The sequence below is a fragment of the Python bivittatus genome, unplaced genomic scaffold, assembly GCF_059951505.1.
Source record: "Python bivittatus isolate LINGU-HERP-01145 unplaced genomic scaffold, Pbiv_v1 ctg000100_np1212, whole genome shotgun sequence".
Classification (NCBI taxonomy): Eukaryota; Metazoa; Chordata; class Lepidosauria; order Squamata; family Pythonidae; genus Python; species Python bivittatus.
Window position 1 is genome coordinate 6866884 of NW_028277038.1, and position 17633 is coordinate 6884516.

General features: G+C 43.3%; 1 long non-coding RNA gene across 1 annotated transcript; it reads right to left on the reverse strand.

The window, feature by feature from the left end:
- Positions 1 to 263: 263 nt before the first annotated feature.
- LOC148216584 (uncharacterized) lies at positions 264 to 10780 on the reverse strand. Its single transcript, XR_015795140.1, has 5 exons — positions 9900 to 10780; positions 9021 to 9090; positions 8790 to 8911; positions 3411 to 3541; positions 264 to 2096 (listed from the first exon to the last, which is right to left on the reverse strand). It is a non-coding gene; the product is annotated as an uncharacterized LOC148216584 (long non-coding RNA).
- Positions 10781 to 17633: the final 6853 nt, after the last annotated feature.

The window sequence follows — 17633 nt, forward strand, 5'->3', positions numbered from 1 at the left end:
TGGTGAGCAAAGAAATTATAGTAGGCAGGTGAGCAAGACAAAATAATTATTCCAATGCCCCACCCCAATTTACTAGGGACAGTCTAGATCAGTGTTTCCCATCCTTGGCCACTTTAAGATGTGTGGGCTTCGACTCCCAGAATTCCCCAGCCAGCCATGCTATGCTGGCTGGGGAATTCTGGGAGTCAAAGTCCACACATCTTAAAGTGGCCAAGGCTGGGAAACACTGGTCCAGATTTTCTGGTGTCTGCTGAATTAAAGTTTCTAATTTTGGATGGTGTGTACAGAGGATGTGGCTTGCTAAAATAATGTGAATTAGTGGAGCTACCCTTATTCAAATTCCTCTTTGTCTCTAGTGATTAAACCTCTCCATCAATGGTTAGACGTTGCCTTTTGTAAGCCAGCCCGAGTCTACTGGAGGGGGGACCATAACAAATTTAATAATAAATAGAGAATCAAATATGAACCTCTCTGTAACTGAATGAGCTTTGGTGAGAAAAGCAGCAATGTTGCCTTTATTCATTTCTGGTTCTTCTGACTTGAGAACGGGCTCAGGAGGAATTTGCAGAGTTGAAGCCCCTCATCAGGAGGGTACCAGGTTAGAGAAGGTCACGCTAAGACACAACAGACTTCCTCAAGACCATCAGATTGGAACACTATATAGAAATGACAGATCTACTAGATCAGTTCTCTAGCTTTTTGAGACCTGGGGAGCTGATCTAAATAGTAGCCAAAGGCTAGGATAAGAACTGAATTAGGCGTCATTTACATTTAACTTTACAAATACAGATAGTCCCCAGTTTAAGAAAGATCTCCGTTCCCAAGATCTGCCCTTAAGTCGAATTTGTACGTAAACCAGAACAGTATTATTATATAATACTATATAGGTAGTATTGGGTAATGAACTTGAACCCTTGTGTATTTAACTTGAATTTGGCTACAGTAGGCTCCGTTCGTAACTATGGGTGTTAAACCAGGCGTTCTTAACACAGGGACTACTACTACACTGATACATTATGACATCTTAGGTTCTTGGGAAGAACTCGATGCAAATGAAGGCCAGCACCAGCTAAAGAACTGGCAGCTGTGATTTCACATAGTTGATTATTATTATTATTACTATTATTCCATATTAAACCTGCCACATAACACCTCAGACTTAACAAGCGTTGATAAGAAAGACAAAAAAGTCTGGATAGTGGACATTGCAAGACCTGGAGAGAGCAGAAGAGAAGAGAAAGAACTGGAGAAAATCACAAAATATAAAGACCTGTGAATAGAAGTAGAACGAGTGTGGCAAAAGAAAGCAAAGATAGCCCCAATAGTAATAGGTGCCTTGGGTGCAATCCCAAAACATCTGGAGCACCCCTTGAAGACCATCGGCACTGACAAAATCACCATCAGTCCATTGCAAAAGGCAGCTTTGCTTGGAACAGCTTCCATCCTGCGACGATGCCTTGAATGCCGTCCAGCAACAACATCTGCCTATCCCAGGTCCTTGGGAAGGACTCCATAGGTGGATAAAAAGGCCAAATCCAGTCTAAACATCTGGCTGACTGTGTGACCAACCATAATAATTCTAAACTAATGGGAGTGCCTGCAATTCACATACAATCTGTTTTCACTAAAGTGTCACCAACCAGCTGAAGGAGACAGTTGTCTTCTTGCCACTTCTCTACCAATCCAGCCAGATTTCTGCAAAAAATGGAAGAGGGAGGCCCTGAATATTTGCAGACCATGTGCGAGGGTGAAATTGCGGGCCTGTGTGTGCATACTGCATTTTCGTGTCAGCTTTGGCACGAGTCCTGAATTGATGGATGTAATATTTCCTGGCTCTGCTCTTCGATTCCTGTACTGCTCACAGTTCTGGAGGGCTGCCCAGACTGTGTGAGTCTAGTATGTGAAGCTGTTGGATGCCTAGGAAGATATTTGAACTCTTGAGACAAAAGGTAGAAAAATAGAGGAAGGAGAGATCCAGACTCCAGGTCAAATGTTGACCTAGTTCTCCAAAATATACAACAGGGAGTGGAAGGCCCCAAGATTCCACACGGCTTTCAAAAGTTTGGATAAAATCCTCAAAACTCTTCCAGACGTTCCTGTAACAATAGACAGAAAGGCAGGGCTGATTAACTACACAGGGGCCAACCATATGAAGGACTTTTAACTTAGTTTTCATGCAGTGTCGGTGATATTAAATCAACTTTTGCTTCGGTCCTGACCTCACCTATTTTTAGAAGTGACTTCTTCCTCACTGGTCAACGTAGCCCTCTAAGAAAGCGGCCCGACTCCTGAGATGCATTGCTTGTAGACACGGTTGGTTGAGGTTATAAAAGAATAAACTTCCTTAGGGCTCTTCTTGGTAAAAAAACAAAGCAAAGCACCCCGTGATCTTTAAAGCACATCTAATTACACTTTAGGAGTGTGGAAGTGACTTGCTTTTATTATCTGAACCCCGGGTTCCAGCAAACAGCAGCAGACAGAAGGCTGAATCCGTCTTCTTAGAAGCAAGAGACATGACTTCTATTTTAACAGTCTGCATTCTCAGTGTTGAGGTGGGTCTGTTAATGAAAAGCGGGCTCTTGTTTTTATATTAAATGGAATCAAATCCAGCCTCCCAGCTTGGGGGGTATGAATGGTTGCATTGGCTCAGAGGTTCTGCATCTCAAGAGCGTCCCTGAGGTTGGGGAAGACTGATCTGGGGGCCTTCGAAGCCGATCTTAAACACTTTCCAGGCCAAGGGAACAGGGCTGAGCTGGGCCCCTCTTCCTGGTTTAAATGCTGCTGCCCTCCTGGTGACTCGGTCTCCTTCTATGGCTGCTTTCAACCCACTGCGGGTTAAGAGTTTAGCAGCTCCATGGACGATCGCCAAGTTGTCAGGGCTGCGCTCCGCAGCCAGCAACATCTGCAATGCATTTGGGATCAACAATAACAGTAATAATAAAGCAAACAGCCACCGTGCCTCTGTCAAAGGCGTGATCCTTCTGGCATTGTGTAGTTAGGGGTTAGTAATAATCTGCTATTCTGGAGGTGGGAGAAGTGCCTTTCCTGTCTTATAATAATAATAACAACAACAGTAATAATAACGACAAAATCCCCATCAGTCCATTGCAAAAGGCAGCTTGACTTGGAACAGCTTCCATCCTGTGACGATACCGTGAACACGATCCAACAACATCTGTCCATCCCAGGTCCTTGGGAAGGACTCAATCCGTGGACAAAAAGGCCAAATCCAGTCGAAACATCTGGCTGACTGTGCAACCACCAACGATAATAATAAAAAAATCTAAACCAAATCAACAGCCAGACTGGGGGAATAATGTGGTATTTGCTAACCCTTGGCAGACAATAAGAGCAAGCCCGTGGTGTGGGTCGCCTGGAATTAAAAGGGTGCGGTTTGCAACAGAACTCACCTTGAATTGTGTATTGTCTTCTGTTTCACAGGAGTATGCAGACATCTTCTGTGTAAAGGGATGGGCGGAAAAGTGCGACTTCTGTTTGAAATAAACTGGGAGGGTTACGTCTGTATCTGCCTTGAGATAATCTGCGCAGGGAGACGATGAGAGGGGATATAAACAATTGAAAAGCAAAAAGAGACATCTTTTTCTGATGCTACATGAGTCCATCTGAAAACTTCTCCCCGCAAGTAGCATTTATGGCATCCTTGATCATGGCTATAATCAAACCACAGACCCTGCAAATTAAACTAAGGTCCAATTCTGCACCCTTCCCACTTATTTCTTGTACCGAGGGGGCTGCCCTTTAAATCTTCCCCAATGCTCTAACATAAGGTCACTTCAGAGCAGCATTTCTCAACTTGGATGACATTTAGAGGTGTGGACACCAACAGCCAGAATTCTCAGCAGTGGCTCTGCTGGCTGGGGCATTCTGGGAGTTGAAGTCCACATAACTGGAAGCCACCCAGGTTGAGAACCACTGCTTTAGGGTGTCATGGGAATTTGAGACAGATGGGAAGAATCACCTTTTGCCATGATAAATAGGTTGACCAGAGAGATGCCACATAATTGCTCTTGCTGCCACCAGCAAACTTGGCAACGTCCTTAGAGACTAATTGAATCATTGGGCAGATGTTGGAACCTTCCCTTTATCACCTTTCCCAGGAAAATTTGCTTCCCACTTCCTTATGCAGAAAGATTCCTGACGTTTCTCTTCCAAAAACAGGGAGCCATCTTCTTAACTGGAAGTGGCCAGGTCAGGATTCAGACCAAGATGATGTCATGGTGTGTGGAAAGAGCTTGGGAGACGGGGCAAAGAGACACTGCCAAGGGAATGGTCAGATAAAAGGCAGCTGAGCCCACAGCTGAATAGTGGGTGGAGCAAGAAGCTCAGAAGAGACCCTGGTAAAGGGGAGCGGGGGAAGAATTGTACTTTCAGACTAGCAAGATTCTGTTAATGTAGCCTTACAACAAAGTCGAATTAGCTCATCTGGTTGTGATTCCTATCTGGTTTGCCCCACAAGGCCAACAGATGGTGGCCAGAAGGTACGTAGCCGAATGCTCTCCATCTACTCCCTCAGTGGTGTCCGGAAGGCGGCACACTCAGTACGTTGCTTCTGCTGAACCGAGCAACAGATGCAAGACACATTTTTCCCAGCTCTTCTGGCACAATGCGGAGTGTGAAATATTTGAGATTTAGCTTGTCGGCTTCCATGTCATTTGTGAATCGGGGGGGAGCTGCAGAACCAGATGTGGTGATAAATGTTACACCTGGGACTGATTACAGAAAAGAGAAATAAATGGAAGGAGAAGCAGTGAGGGCCAATTGCATATGGGATGTTTGCTAAAAAACAAAACGAAGAAAGCCCTCCCCAATAACTAGATCTTAAATCTTGCAGCGTAAAGATGTTATTATAATTTTTCTCTCTCTCTCTTTCCTCCTCTCATACCACTTCCAACAATGTCCTAACTCTTTCCTATCTCGTGACGCCCCATGACCCATCAAGGAGATTGTGCAAAGAAGAGCTGCAGCGATACGGTCCTCACGTCCCCTTTTCATGCCCCCTAGAAGCATTTTTGAATGGGGGGGGCTGTAATTGTAGGGGCAGATTGCCAAACTTTGCTAGGACGTTGCTTTCTGCATTTGCAAACTTTTTCCTCCGCGTTTGGGAAGCGATGGGGAATGAAGGCGTGCTAAGCTTCACGAGAAGCCTAGCGCATCCCAAGCTCCTCCCCCTGCACCATAAGCCCCACCCATACGTAGGAAGTCACCCCATCGTTGCCCTCTCCTCTATAACCTATGCCACTCAATGTTTTTAAAAGCCTTCTCTAGTTCCCAAACCGTTGCTATCCGCTCTTCTGTTCCTGCTGCTAAGGTCCATTCCCTTTGACCATTTCTTCTGGGTTCTGGGATAACCTTCCTCCGGCCAATATCTAGAAAGAAACAGCAACTGGTGTGACCTAGTAACCCATCACGTTCTTTCCTCCTGCTCTGAGAAGTGTTTGCCTTCTGCCGCAGAAAGGAAAATGCCTCTTCTGGGAGCAACGGGAAACGGCGTGCATGGTCAGAGGCTAGACGAGAACGCTCCTTTTTTTAAAAAAAAGACTTGAAATCCAAGTCAGCACGCCTAGCTTTCCCACCCAGTTCAGAACCCGTTGCTAGAGGGAAACGCTGTCTGAGCCGTCGCCGTGGCAGGTCCTCAAGGGTTAAAACCCCTGAGAAAGGTGGGGAAATGTTGGTTCACGTTAGCAACACCCTGGTGTGGGTTTCCCACCCCACCCTGCTGAGAGAGTTTTGGCAAGGGTTACCAGAGGAAGGTGTACATCTGGGAAGGGCTGCAAAAACAGGTGTCTGAAGACGGCAGTGGGAAAAGGCCTCCGGATCTTGGATGGGGGGGGGGGAGACGCCCCCATGCCAAGCTCTCGCTTTCTCTCTCACGCACAAATAATCCACAATGGCCGTGCCCTTCCCGCCCGACAAAGAATGAAAACGAGGAGGCCCTCGGGTGCAATTTAACCCTTGCTCCACCCTTTCCAAGCCTCTTTGCCAGCTGTGGGAACAGCTCTCCATTGCTGGGAAAAGGCCACGGTTGTGTTTGCACTACCCCCTGAAATCATAATTCAGGGAACCCTGGTTTTACCGAACGAGCCCAATTTTCTGGGAATCCAAGAACCCCTGAGACCGAAGCGGAAGACGTTGGCCGAGATCCCTTAGCACGCTACGCGAAAATGCGGTTGGGTCCTTGGCATGCAAACTCAGCCGACGTCTGATTGTTCACAACCTCCTTCTCATAAGAGCCTTTTTCAGAAAATGGATTGTGTTGGCATGAAGGTTAACACTGCGAACCAGCGAGAGGAGCAATTGTCTCCCTGTTCTACTCGTGGGATTGTCGATTGGCTGGAGGGAGTCTTAGCAGCACTGAACTGAAGGCATCTTCTGCGTTCTCATTCAGCTGGGGCGGGGGCTTTAAACTCCCCTCCCTGCAGGAGAAAACACTCTCATGGTTTGAGTGTGGCATTCTGCCTTCGGATGGCAAGAGGGCCAAGATTGTGGGTGTGAATATCATCGTCTCTTATTGCGCAATCTCCTCTGCAGTCACTCGGGTTGCTTGCGCTTCTCGCCTAACAAAGACATCAGAAGAAAATGCCTCTTCTGGAGCTTTCCGTTTGGAAAATGCAGACGGGCCAGAGAGGCTGCGATGGGATGATTAACATCCAACAGAAAAAGATGCCCTCCGCCCTTTCCAGCAATGAAACCAGTTCAAAACGAACCCCTAGAAGAAAGGAATTTTAAAGCATCCCGAGAAAAGAGGTAGAGAAACAGAAGCCTCTTTGGCCGGAGCAGAAAACTTCCACGCAATTCGTGGAGAGATTTTGGAACAGTATTCATTTTTACCCACTTTTCAACCAGAAAACGCTCCAAAAATGGTTTAGGGAGAGTAATAACACGATCGTCTTTCTGCACAATGTCTAAAAGAAAGGTTATTTATTTCCAATATTTTCGCCCAATATTTATATCCCACTCCAGGCCTTATAGACTCTAGACAGAGAGTAATACAAGCAAAAAGGAAACAAGATTGGGAAGGGACTAAATGGATTTTAAATACTGTCTGCTTTTGGGAAGGGGGCGGGAAATGGGATAACAGGATAAAAAATAGAGGGGGTGGAGTTGTTCTCTTCTGTGTGCAGGAATTGTATCCTTGTAGAGTTTGGGCTGGGCTGCTTCGCAAATTAAAATAATCTTTTAATTCTTGTTTGCCAGCAATTCAAACTGTCCAGATCTGCTCTGAAAGTTTGATGTAACCCATCCCTTGGTTCAGTAAATGAATGGTGATGTGTTGCTGTGGGAAATGAACCCGTGGCCCGTTCCTTTGTGATTTAGGATGCTTGAGGGTGAAGGAGAGCAGGGCTCCGCTGGAAAGTGGTATAAAAATAACAAAGAGAGTCATACAAGAGAGCAGAAAGAGGAAACAATGTCTGCAGCCCCAGGAGCAATGCAGGATGCAGCCCTGCTCTGGAGATCCGACGAGGGATAGGTCGGAGGCATCGGGGGTTTGAGCAATGCATTTTCACCTGCCCTCAACTTCCAGAATTGCAAATACAAAGACTGCAAAATGCCACGATGGTGTTCCAAAAGGAACCAAAACTCACTGAAATAGGTTCTCCCAGAAAGTTCTCATGGCCGTTTGCAACTCAGTGGTGTCCGCTTTGTGTAAAGGAAGATCTGAGATCAAAGCAAGGTTGGTGGAAGGGGTTTCTGTGGGTTGAAATGTCTGCACAAATTCCAAATTCACATGTCCTAATCCATTTCCCTCTCTTGTCTAGATTGCTGCAAGGCATTCCATTTGGGGCTGCCTTTGAAGACTATTCAGAGCTGGTCCCAAAGACTGCAGCCTGCTTGTTATCAGAGGGAGGCTGCTTTTCACACATGTTGCAGGCTCTGCAGTCATTATCAATGGGCTTCCAGATACAGGTAGTCCTCGACTTACGACCACAATTGGGACCAGAATGTCTGTCACTATGTGGTGCGGCCATAAAGCAAGACATCACGTGACTGCTTTGCTTAGCGGTGGCAATCCTGGCAGTCCTGGTTGGGTGTGCCTCATCAGCAATGGCAGCAAGAAGACAGTGAAGGTCAGCTGGGGTGGCAGAGTGCAGGGTGTCAGGGGGCCAAAAGGGCATAGATGGGGGGAAGATACAGTAGGCGAGTGGGGAGAGTTGAAGTGTCCCTGTGATTGTAAGTGCAGGCGGGCTGCCAAGTGCCCAAACTTTGATCATGTGACTGCAGGGATGCTGCAACGGCTGTAACTTTGGGAAGGGTCGTAAGCCCTTCATTCAGCACCGCTGTAACTTCAAATGGTCGCTGAACAAACGGTTGTAAGTTGAGAACTACCTGTACAATTCAAAGGGCTGCTTTCGACCTATAAAACCCTCTGTGACTTGGCTTCCAGGTACTTGCAGGAAAATAGACCCTACCTGTCCAATTTGCAAGTCCTGTGTGTGCCTTTTGAGGATTCTGCTAGTGAGAATTTGGGGGAAGGAGGTGCACAGGGTTCTCACCTTCCTGCCGGTGCATCTTCTCTCCTCTCCCTACCTCTTGTGAGACGTGATTAAAACAGAGCTATTTAGAAGAACATTTAATGTTTAAGATCTTGTCAATTGGAAGACACTTCAGCAATTGTTATAATGGTGCTTTTTATGATATGTGGTTTTACAGTGCTATTATGTGCCTATACTCCATGTTTTTATGTTGTAAACCACTAGGAATCCTTTGGGAGCATGACAAATAAATAAGCAAGCAAGGAAATACAGAGACCCAAATACAGTTACACTTACAATTTCTCAAGTTTGCAGTGTACTAATCCTTGTGAAGAAGGCAGCAAAAAAGAGCACCTTGGACAGCTCCATGATTCCTGTTGACTGATATTCTCCTTTTGGGACAATTGGAGGATGTTGTCCTAGCAAAATTCCAAAGTCAAATGAAAGTTATATCAGTTGTCAAGTTGTGTAACGTGGCCCATTCCTCATTTTTTGGACAAACTTCTTGAATTTTTATAGGATCCTCACCTAATTTTGCTGTATCAACTTTTGGCATGTCTTGGGAGTTGGATCTCCTGTGAGTGGGCGAGTTCATTTCCTGAGGATTGAACGATGGGAAAGGTGAGTCCTCTTTCCAAGATAACTAGATACGGAACTTTCTTCTGATCTCCTGGTGTTGATTTCTGCCCTGCCCTGCAGTTCTCCAGTAACTAAATTATTTACAACATTCATCAAAAGGAAACAAAATAAACTCAGGATGCAAGCGTCTACCCAAAATGCATGTATTAGGTGAAACGGAATAGAAAACGGCATGTCACTGAAAAAACATGCATGAAACGAGGTAGAAACAAGATATAAACCGAGCTTTACATCTGGAAAAATGGTTATGAGGTGAATTCATATATTGTGCTAATCTCCACAAAGGAACTTCCTTGGTTTTGGCATATAGCATGAGGTCTGAACCCACCCACTGAGGCTTTAAAACTTGATCTAAAGCTTAGCATTATGTATAAGCAGACCACATTGCATTTTTCAACAAACCATATTTAAAAGAAATCACAGTTTAACATGGATAAGCAAAGAAATGGATGATCAAACCAATCAACCCAGACTTCTCACCTGAGGCACAGATGACCAGGCTCCAATTATCATATTTTGGACACTTTATGCAAAGATGTGTCTTTGACTTTCTTGATTTTTATATCATTTTTTATTAAAGATTTTTCAAAAAGAAGACAAAAACGGATACAAACGAATATAAAGCAAGAAAAAAAAAATCAGAGAGAAAGCTAAAAGTGCAAGAGAGGGAAAAAAAGTAAAAGAAAAATAGAAAAACAAGGGAAAAAGATACAAAAAAGTGGCTTCTGATCTTCTTTAAAGCAGTTATAAGTACAATTATAAATTTACCTCTTACTCCATGGTTACATCATCATTCTCTTCTTTCTATACTCTATCCTGTCTAATCATCCAAACCATAAATTGTAAGTTCATTTTTTCTGTTTCATGTAAAAAGTCTATGAGGGGTTTCCAGTCAGCAATAAACATCAATATTGTCTTTGTTTTCTTGAGAAGTCTATAATTCTGGGAAGGGTGAAAGGAAAGAGAAGATTATTTAGCAAAATAGACAATCCCAGCCAATGAAAGATTTGTTCATTCTAGGTAACTGCTTCCCATTAAAAACCAGAAATCTTGGAAACTCATTGCAGTGCAGTACAAGTAGACTCATCAATTGTGTTCACACTTTTGTTTTAAACCATGGTTTAAACATGATTGACTGAATAACCCATAAGTGGCTGGCTTCCTGCCACGATCACAGCTGTAAACTATGCTTATAAACCATGATGGCTTGGTTAATGCAGTGCACCAATCCAAAAAGCTTGTTAGCTATGATGACTTGGTGGATCGAAGCCCAAGGCTGTAAACTAGGCTCTATAAAGCATGGGCCGGCTTAAAGCCTTGCTTGAACGCAGCCATACTTTGACCTGGCCCATGTAGCTTCCTAGGTTTTTTCCAACTTGTTATCAAAGCAACAAGGTCCTAAGGAAAAAAAACAATTTGCGATGAAACATAGATCAGGAGGACGTAGAAGCTGATATCTTCTGCAAAAGAGATTTGTGGAGAGGGAAAACCACCAGATGTGTGGTGGCATTTCTCGCATTCTTCCAGCCTTAAGCACGAGATAGGGATGTGAGTTCAAACGCCAGAGCTCTTCCTGATCCAACGGCGCTTTGTCATTTTAAGACGGGAGGAGACTGTCCACCATGGGACACTTTTTCGCCCCCGTTATTCTCTCCGCCCTTAAATTCTGGAATCCCCAGCCCTTCAACAAAGAATAATGAATTGACTCCTTAAATCTTGACATCTCCCACTCCTTTTCTGTTCCCTTTGTGTCTAATATATTCCTCCTTTTTTCAATTAACATCAGCCATGCCCCAACACATCATCTTGGCTAAGTCAGGCTGTTGGCTCTGCCAGATTTCCACATTCCTCAAATACAGAGCCCGCCAGTGCTGCAGATCCAGCTTCAAGGCAGAGACACCGCAGAAACCGGGCAACTGTCCCAGAACAAATAAAACTTCCAGGAAACGGTGGAGAAATAAAGAGAGAAGTCTTCTAGCTTTCCTCATCTGCTCTGCTCTTGTTCTGGACGGCAGAATAATCGTTGGTGTAGATGTTACACACATGTACACGCAATATATGTAGATCAGTGTTTCTCGACCTTGGCAACTTTAAGCTGCGTGGACTTCAACTCCCAGAATTCCCCAGCCAGCCATGACCTAGCTCTCTGGAGAAGGATCTAATGCTGGGAAAGGTGGAAGGAAAGGAAGGAAGAAAATGACCAGAGCAAGGTGGATGGACTCAGTTACAGGGGTGATGGGTGCACCATTGGAAGACCTGAAGGACCAGGTTAGAGACAGATCCTCCTGGAGAAAATCTATCTCTGTGCCCACTAAGAGTCAACCCTGACTTGATTAGACATAATCAAGTTGTTGGGTACCCTGAGAGTTTACAGCTGAATATGCAAATTTTCTCTCTGGTTCTGATAGGTTGTTATTTCTCTAACTGGAGGCAGCAGATATAGCAATGTAAGATAATATATACTACAACTGTTGGGTTGGTTCTGGAACTGCTTCAAGGATCAGTCTAAAGTGCTGATGATTAAAGTCAGACACGGCTCAGCACCATCTAATCCACCCAGACCAGGTCCACCTTGGGGGATCCTCAAGGGAAGGAATGCAGTGTCCCCACCCCATGGGAAGTGAGGGGGTGGGAACTTGAGAATGCCACCCCACCCTTTGGAACACCCTGACTCCTGAGATCGGGAAAGCCCCCAACCTGCTGGTTTGGGGGAAGACCGTAAAACCATTTGTATTCTGCAAAGTGTTTTGATGCTCTCCTGTGTTGTCCTTAACTAGCTGTGGCGAGAAGAGCTATGTTTGTCTAGGGCCATGTTTGTCAAACTTGGCAACTTTAAGACATGTGGACTTCAACTCCCAGAATTCCCCAGCCAGTATGGCTGGGGAATTCTGGGAGCTGAAGGCCACACATCTTAGATTTAGAGTCTACTGTGGAATTTCTCATTGTTGTACCTTATGATTGTCATTAACCGCCAAGAATCACAAAATGGAATCTACGACAATATTTGAATGGATTAAAGAAGTAAAAGGAAGGGATATAAAGTTGGCTTATTTGATCAAGGTTAAAATAAGACATGTTTTTGTGAAATTCTGGCAACTCTTTATGGGCTTTTTGCTGACACCAGGATTGAAAAGTTGATGTCTTATGGATTTGCTTATAGAAAAGGAGTTATGGGAAGAAGAAATATCTGTTTGTAACCTTATAGCGGGTGAAGAGCTACCAAACTTGTTTATACTTGTTGCGATAAAGATTGGAAACTACTTCTTTATATATCCCTTCCCTTTTTTTCTTCATCCATTTACTTCCTTTCCTTTCCTTTCCTTTCCTTTCCTTTCCTTTCCTTTCCTTTCCTTTCCTTTCCTTTCCTTTCCCTTCCCTTCCCTTCCCTTCCCTTACCCTACCCTACTCTACCCTACCCTACCTTCCTTCCCCTTCTGTTTTTTTCTTTACACTTTTATTCCCTTTTTGCTTTCCTTTTTCTCTTTGAGTTTAGTTTGTATTCATTTTTATTATTGTGATTAAAATCTTCCATAAAAATTATATCTAAAGAATCAAAAAACGGGCTAGTCTATCACTCTAATAAATATATTTCAAGATGTTTTGATCGGGAGGCCCAAATCTCTGAAAAATTCGGACTCATATTGCCCTATACTGTATACTGTCTTGGGTTTAAATGCTGTACTATTATCATTTTTCTTTTGAAAAGTTTTTACCAAAGAAAATTTGAACACAATTATTAATTTTTGTTCTTGAGGATTGTGTTATAGTAAACTCTCAGTTTAACAGATGAGAGATTACCAGACTTTGGATACTAGAACACATTTATCTTTCAAACTTCCATGGAAGGTTTGTCCATTAAATCAAGAGTTTGTTGGAAATGGTTTACATAAGTTATTTAGTAGTAGTAGTAGTAATAATAATAATAGTAATAATAATAATAATAATAATAATAATAATGATTTATTAAATTTATATGCTGTCCTACTCCCCGCAACTGAGGTCAGTTGACTCAAATGATATAAATCTGGATTTAACAGACACTTGCATTTAATGGACACCCCCTGCTAAACTGAGGTTCTACTAATATTATTATTAATGTTATGATCAATAATTAATATTGATCATAACATTAATAAAAGCATCATAAATACCCACAATGCTCAGGTACAGATCAGTATCACAATAAAGAGGGAGAGAGGTTTAAACCAGCCAGCGCAGACTTTTGGAGAGTCTGTAATCCATCTGTGGTCAATATCAGCTTCCACCTATCTGGCGAAGCTGCTTTGGCCTGAAGTTAACAGCCTGGTCTCATTTCTGATTTCTCTCCCTAGGATTTAGGGAGCTTTCCCTGAGACAGCAGTAAGGCCAGAAAAACAACTTAGAAGAGGGTGGGTGAAAGAGAGCAGGATAAACAAGGGGGGAAGGAAAGGCACGGAATCTGACAACTTGCTTGCAAAAATTCACCCTAGGCTGGAAGCTTGGCAAACAAGAGATGGGCTCAGGTGTGGTGAGAAACAGGAATAAAACCAGCTCTACCTGCAAGATGTGAGGGCCTTTCCAGTGACAACATTCAGCCTCTGAAGGACAGTGCAGAAGTAATAGCAAGCTTATAGACATCCAGACCGAATACACCCAAGGTTTTCTTTTTTACTGTCCAGTTTCTTGCACACAAGAGCACACAAGTTAGTTGTGGGTCCATCAAGCTTCCTTTTTTTGACAAGCAAGTTTTAAAATAATAATTATAAAAAACTCTGAACATTCCTGGAAAGTAAGATCAGGAGCATTTGAGATTTGACCCTTTCTTCTGAAGGTAGACTCCACGACAGAACATGGCTGAGATACGGATGGGGCATCAGGCCAACAATGGAGAAGAAAGCCAAGACCTTCTTCTCAAGACATGTTTCCTTTTTTAAGCTTTTCCTCTAAAGATATTCTTATTTCCTTCTCTCAAAATAATTTAAAAATTAGCTATCTGCTCCTTCTACTTCCCACCATCCAGGTACTGGAAGTCATCAGAGCATTGAAGACAACCTCATAGATGGTTCAACCACCATCAGTCCATCCCAGCCCACAAAACATTAGCATCCTTGCTGGATGAAAAAGCAGATTACAAATCTCATCATAAATAAAGCTGGTGTTTCACAATGGCTGTATTGATTTCCCCCTCGTGTGAACACAATTCCATTGGAGTAGCCTTTGGAAACAGACGTCCTTCCATCAAAGCAAACCTCCAGATTCAGTAATCACTCTCGTTCCCATCTTTACTTGCTTTCCTCAAGTGAGGACCGTGCCAGCTTTGTTTCTCCACCACCTTTTCAAAGGAGGCATCCTGCTTTCCCCATCACCTGAATGGACAGCAACTGTATCTCCTCCATGGAAGAACGAAGCCAGAGCACAAGTGATTCCAGCTCCATTGCATCTTCTCCCATCAACACCAGTATAGGAAGAATGGTCTTTCTTTCCTAGGAAAGGGAAACAGATGGTCCACCATTGTCTCTCTAGAGCGGAACAGCTCAATAATTTTCATCCATCCTACACATATATTCCTTCCCATCTTTGGGAGATCTTGGAACAGAGAAAATACTAGAGATTGGCTTTTTGAAAGGGATGCCGACAAAAAAAAACATTATAAAAAAAAAAGAAAGGGATGCCGATAAAGATCCCACTGCAGTACAATCATCCTAATTTTCATCTTGGTACCATCATTATAAAAAACACAAAAGCTTCTCCAGTAGCTAGTTAATATAATCGGTGCTTGACTGAGAAGGGCTTTAACAACTCTTTGCTTGCAGACCATGCCCTCCGCGTATCTCGAAGAGAGATTTTGTAAGCTCCTGTTGAACAACATCTCTGTCCTTGCGGTGTTGATCAAGTGGAGGATATTATCCATTAAGTCCTCCATTTCCCCGTTTACAATGAGATTGGGGCCAAATTATTGATGGTGGATGAACTCAAAGCCTCAGATCCCGAAAAATGGAACTATTTTCTTGCAGATGTGTTCCCAACGGTCAGCAACCAACTGGCTCCTTTTGATCTGCTGTCATTTAAACTTAGAAAGAAATACTTCAGTTCTTAGTTGTAACTTTGGCTTTATTTTGCTGTAAACGTTTATATCTTTTTATTACTTTATTTTACAATTTTATTATTTTGCTGTTGTTTTACTGTGTTTCATGGCATGCTATATGTTATGACCTGCGGTTACAATAAGCCTACTTATTGCTTACTTACAGCTCAATTGTTTTTGATTGGGGATGTACAATGTTTGGGAGACTGAGTGATGCATCTTGGCCTAGGGTGGCCTGATGGAGACTTTACTCCTAGGGTAAGAGATATTTAAAAATACATACTTATTATAAAGATAGTCCCCTTCAACATATTGCCTGTTGGTGTGTTGGGTGTGATGGCTAGGAAGGCATCCCATTGTAGAGACCAGCGTTAGGAGCAATTGTTCAAAAGTAGGAGTGCACAATCTGTACCTTCCTTGGAGTGGCATCCACAGGAAAGATCAAGGGGGTGACAGTGACAAAAGCAGCACCACAACGTTGTTGTGACCCAAATTCCACCCCTTTTGTTCATGCATCATAACAACACTTTGGAAATACAACAGGGGTGGAATTTGCCTTGTGGTGGTATGACACCGATTTTCATTATTTTGATGAAAGCTTTGGATTCTGGAGATGACCCTGCCTCTGTGGGACCATATTACAAAAGTAGGTGGAATCAGGACAAAAACTGAACAGTATTTATATTTCATAAATACTGAATGCTAATTTAAACACAGGCAGTAAAACGATTTCCCAGGAGCATAATCGTTGGCCTCTTCAGTTGTCCTACAAATTATAATGGTGGCAGCAATTTTTCATGATGGGTGATTTGGAGGCATCATCTAAGGTTTCTGAGGGACACTGGCTAATTGTATATTCCTGTATTAGATCCCGGATTTCATCATCTTACAGCAGGGTGTAATGGCGACAAATTCTATTTCTGTTGTAAAATTCTGTGGCAGGCAACGATAACATCTCCTTTTTAAAAAGTAGAATGAAATTAGCACCTGTGACTATGGGCGAACCAAGCTAAGCAAAAGGAAATTGTAAATAGGGTTTTGTTCAGCTCAAATGTTCATACGGTATGGATTCTGAGAAATAACCTGATTTAATCCAAACATTGAAACTGATCTGATTTCACCCAGACGTCTGAAGAGGTTCAGATCAAACCTCCAGATCTGGTTTTGATCATATGGGTAGAATGTGTCCAAATAGGTCTGAATGGACACATTCTATTCAATGACTGGTCAGTTCTGTTCATCAGTTCAGTTTGACCCTCCTGACTTCTTTGAATCCATTCAGAGTCCTGAATATTCGCCCAGGTTTACTAACGAACTAGGACTCGATTTATAAAAAATCCAAAGAAGGATCTTGCAGCGTCCAGCGTCAAAACCCAGTGAGTTCTGACATATCGTAATAACCCAGGCGCTGACCATAGGCGCCTTACACTGCCCACCTTGCTTGCCATTTATCTCTGGCCCAATGAAATTAAAATTGACAGACCCATAAAAATGAGAAATTAAGAGAAACAGATTGACAGCTTCATCCATCCCCTGATCTGGAAGGCGGTGGCTTCTGGAGATTAATGTTGTCTCTACTAATTGATCTCAAGCTGCTTTGTGAAGGAGATTTCCAAGTGTGCATTTTTCTCGGGCCTGTCAATGCTATTTGTTTTGGATAATTTTCCCCCCAGAGAGATCAAAAATAAAATGAAAAACCCTGTGCGTGCAGAGGGCCTGGAGATAGACACAGGGTGGCCTGCTGTAGGGTGGAAGAGAGACGGGCAAATTTACAGAGGAAAACTTATTGCAACACACATCTCTTCTTACTAAAAAAATGTGGCTTTACCACTTCCCCTAAAATGTAAAATGAGCCAGACTGGAAGGGAGGGTACTGCCTATCCCAAAGTTGGGGGGGGGGGCGTTGATTTAAAAAAGAAAAACTCTCAGAAAAGGGTGTTCCACCTTCAGAAATTATGTCATTTCAAGACATAATGCTGATTATTAGCCAGCCAGTGACTCAGTGCACAGCAATTTTTGTCTTTGTTGAACATTTCACCCTGACCAGGCTCAAAAAAGCTGAGATCATTGAGCACCCTTGTCCTGGTCGGACCACTTTCATGAGGGTTTGACTACATCTCCCATCACTCAACCCCCACACAGATGGGAGTTGTAGCCAAGCAGATCTCAAAGACCCAAGCTTTGGGATACTTCCATACTGGTGGGGACAGATGACCCTAACTAAAAAACACAGCTATGAATAAGAAGATTGTCTTATCCGGTTTCCTGGGAATTTGGGTGGGGATCGGGGGTGTCTTATAATCCCGGCCCATCAGGGCACCTGGTTGGGGAAGATGAGATCAGGAGATGATTCACTGTATTTGGAAAGGAGGGATTAGAAATTTTCTCATATCCAGGGCTACAGTTCTTGAGGGCCAAGAAATGGGGCTTAATTTACA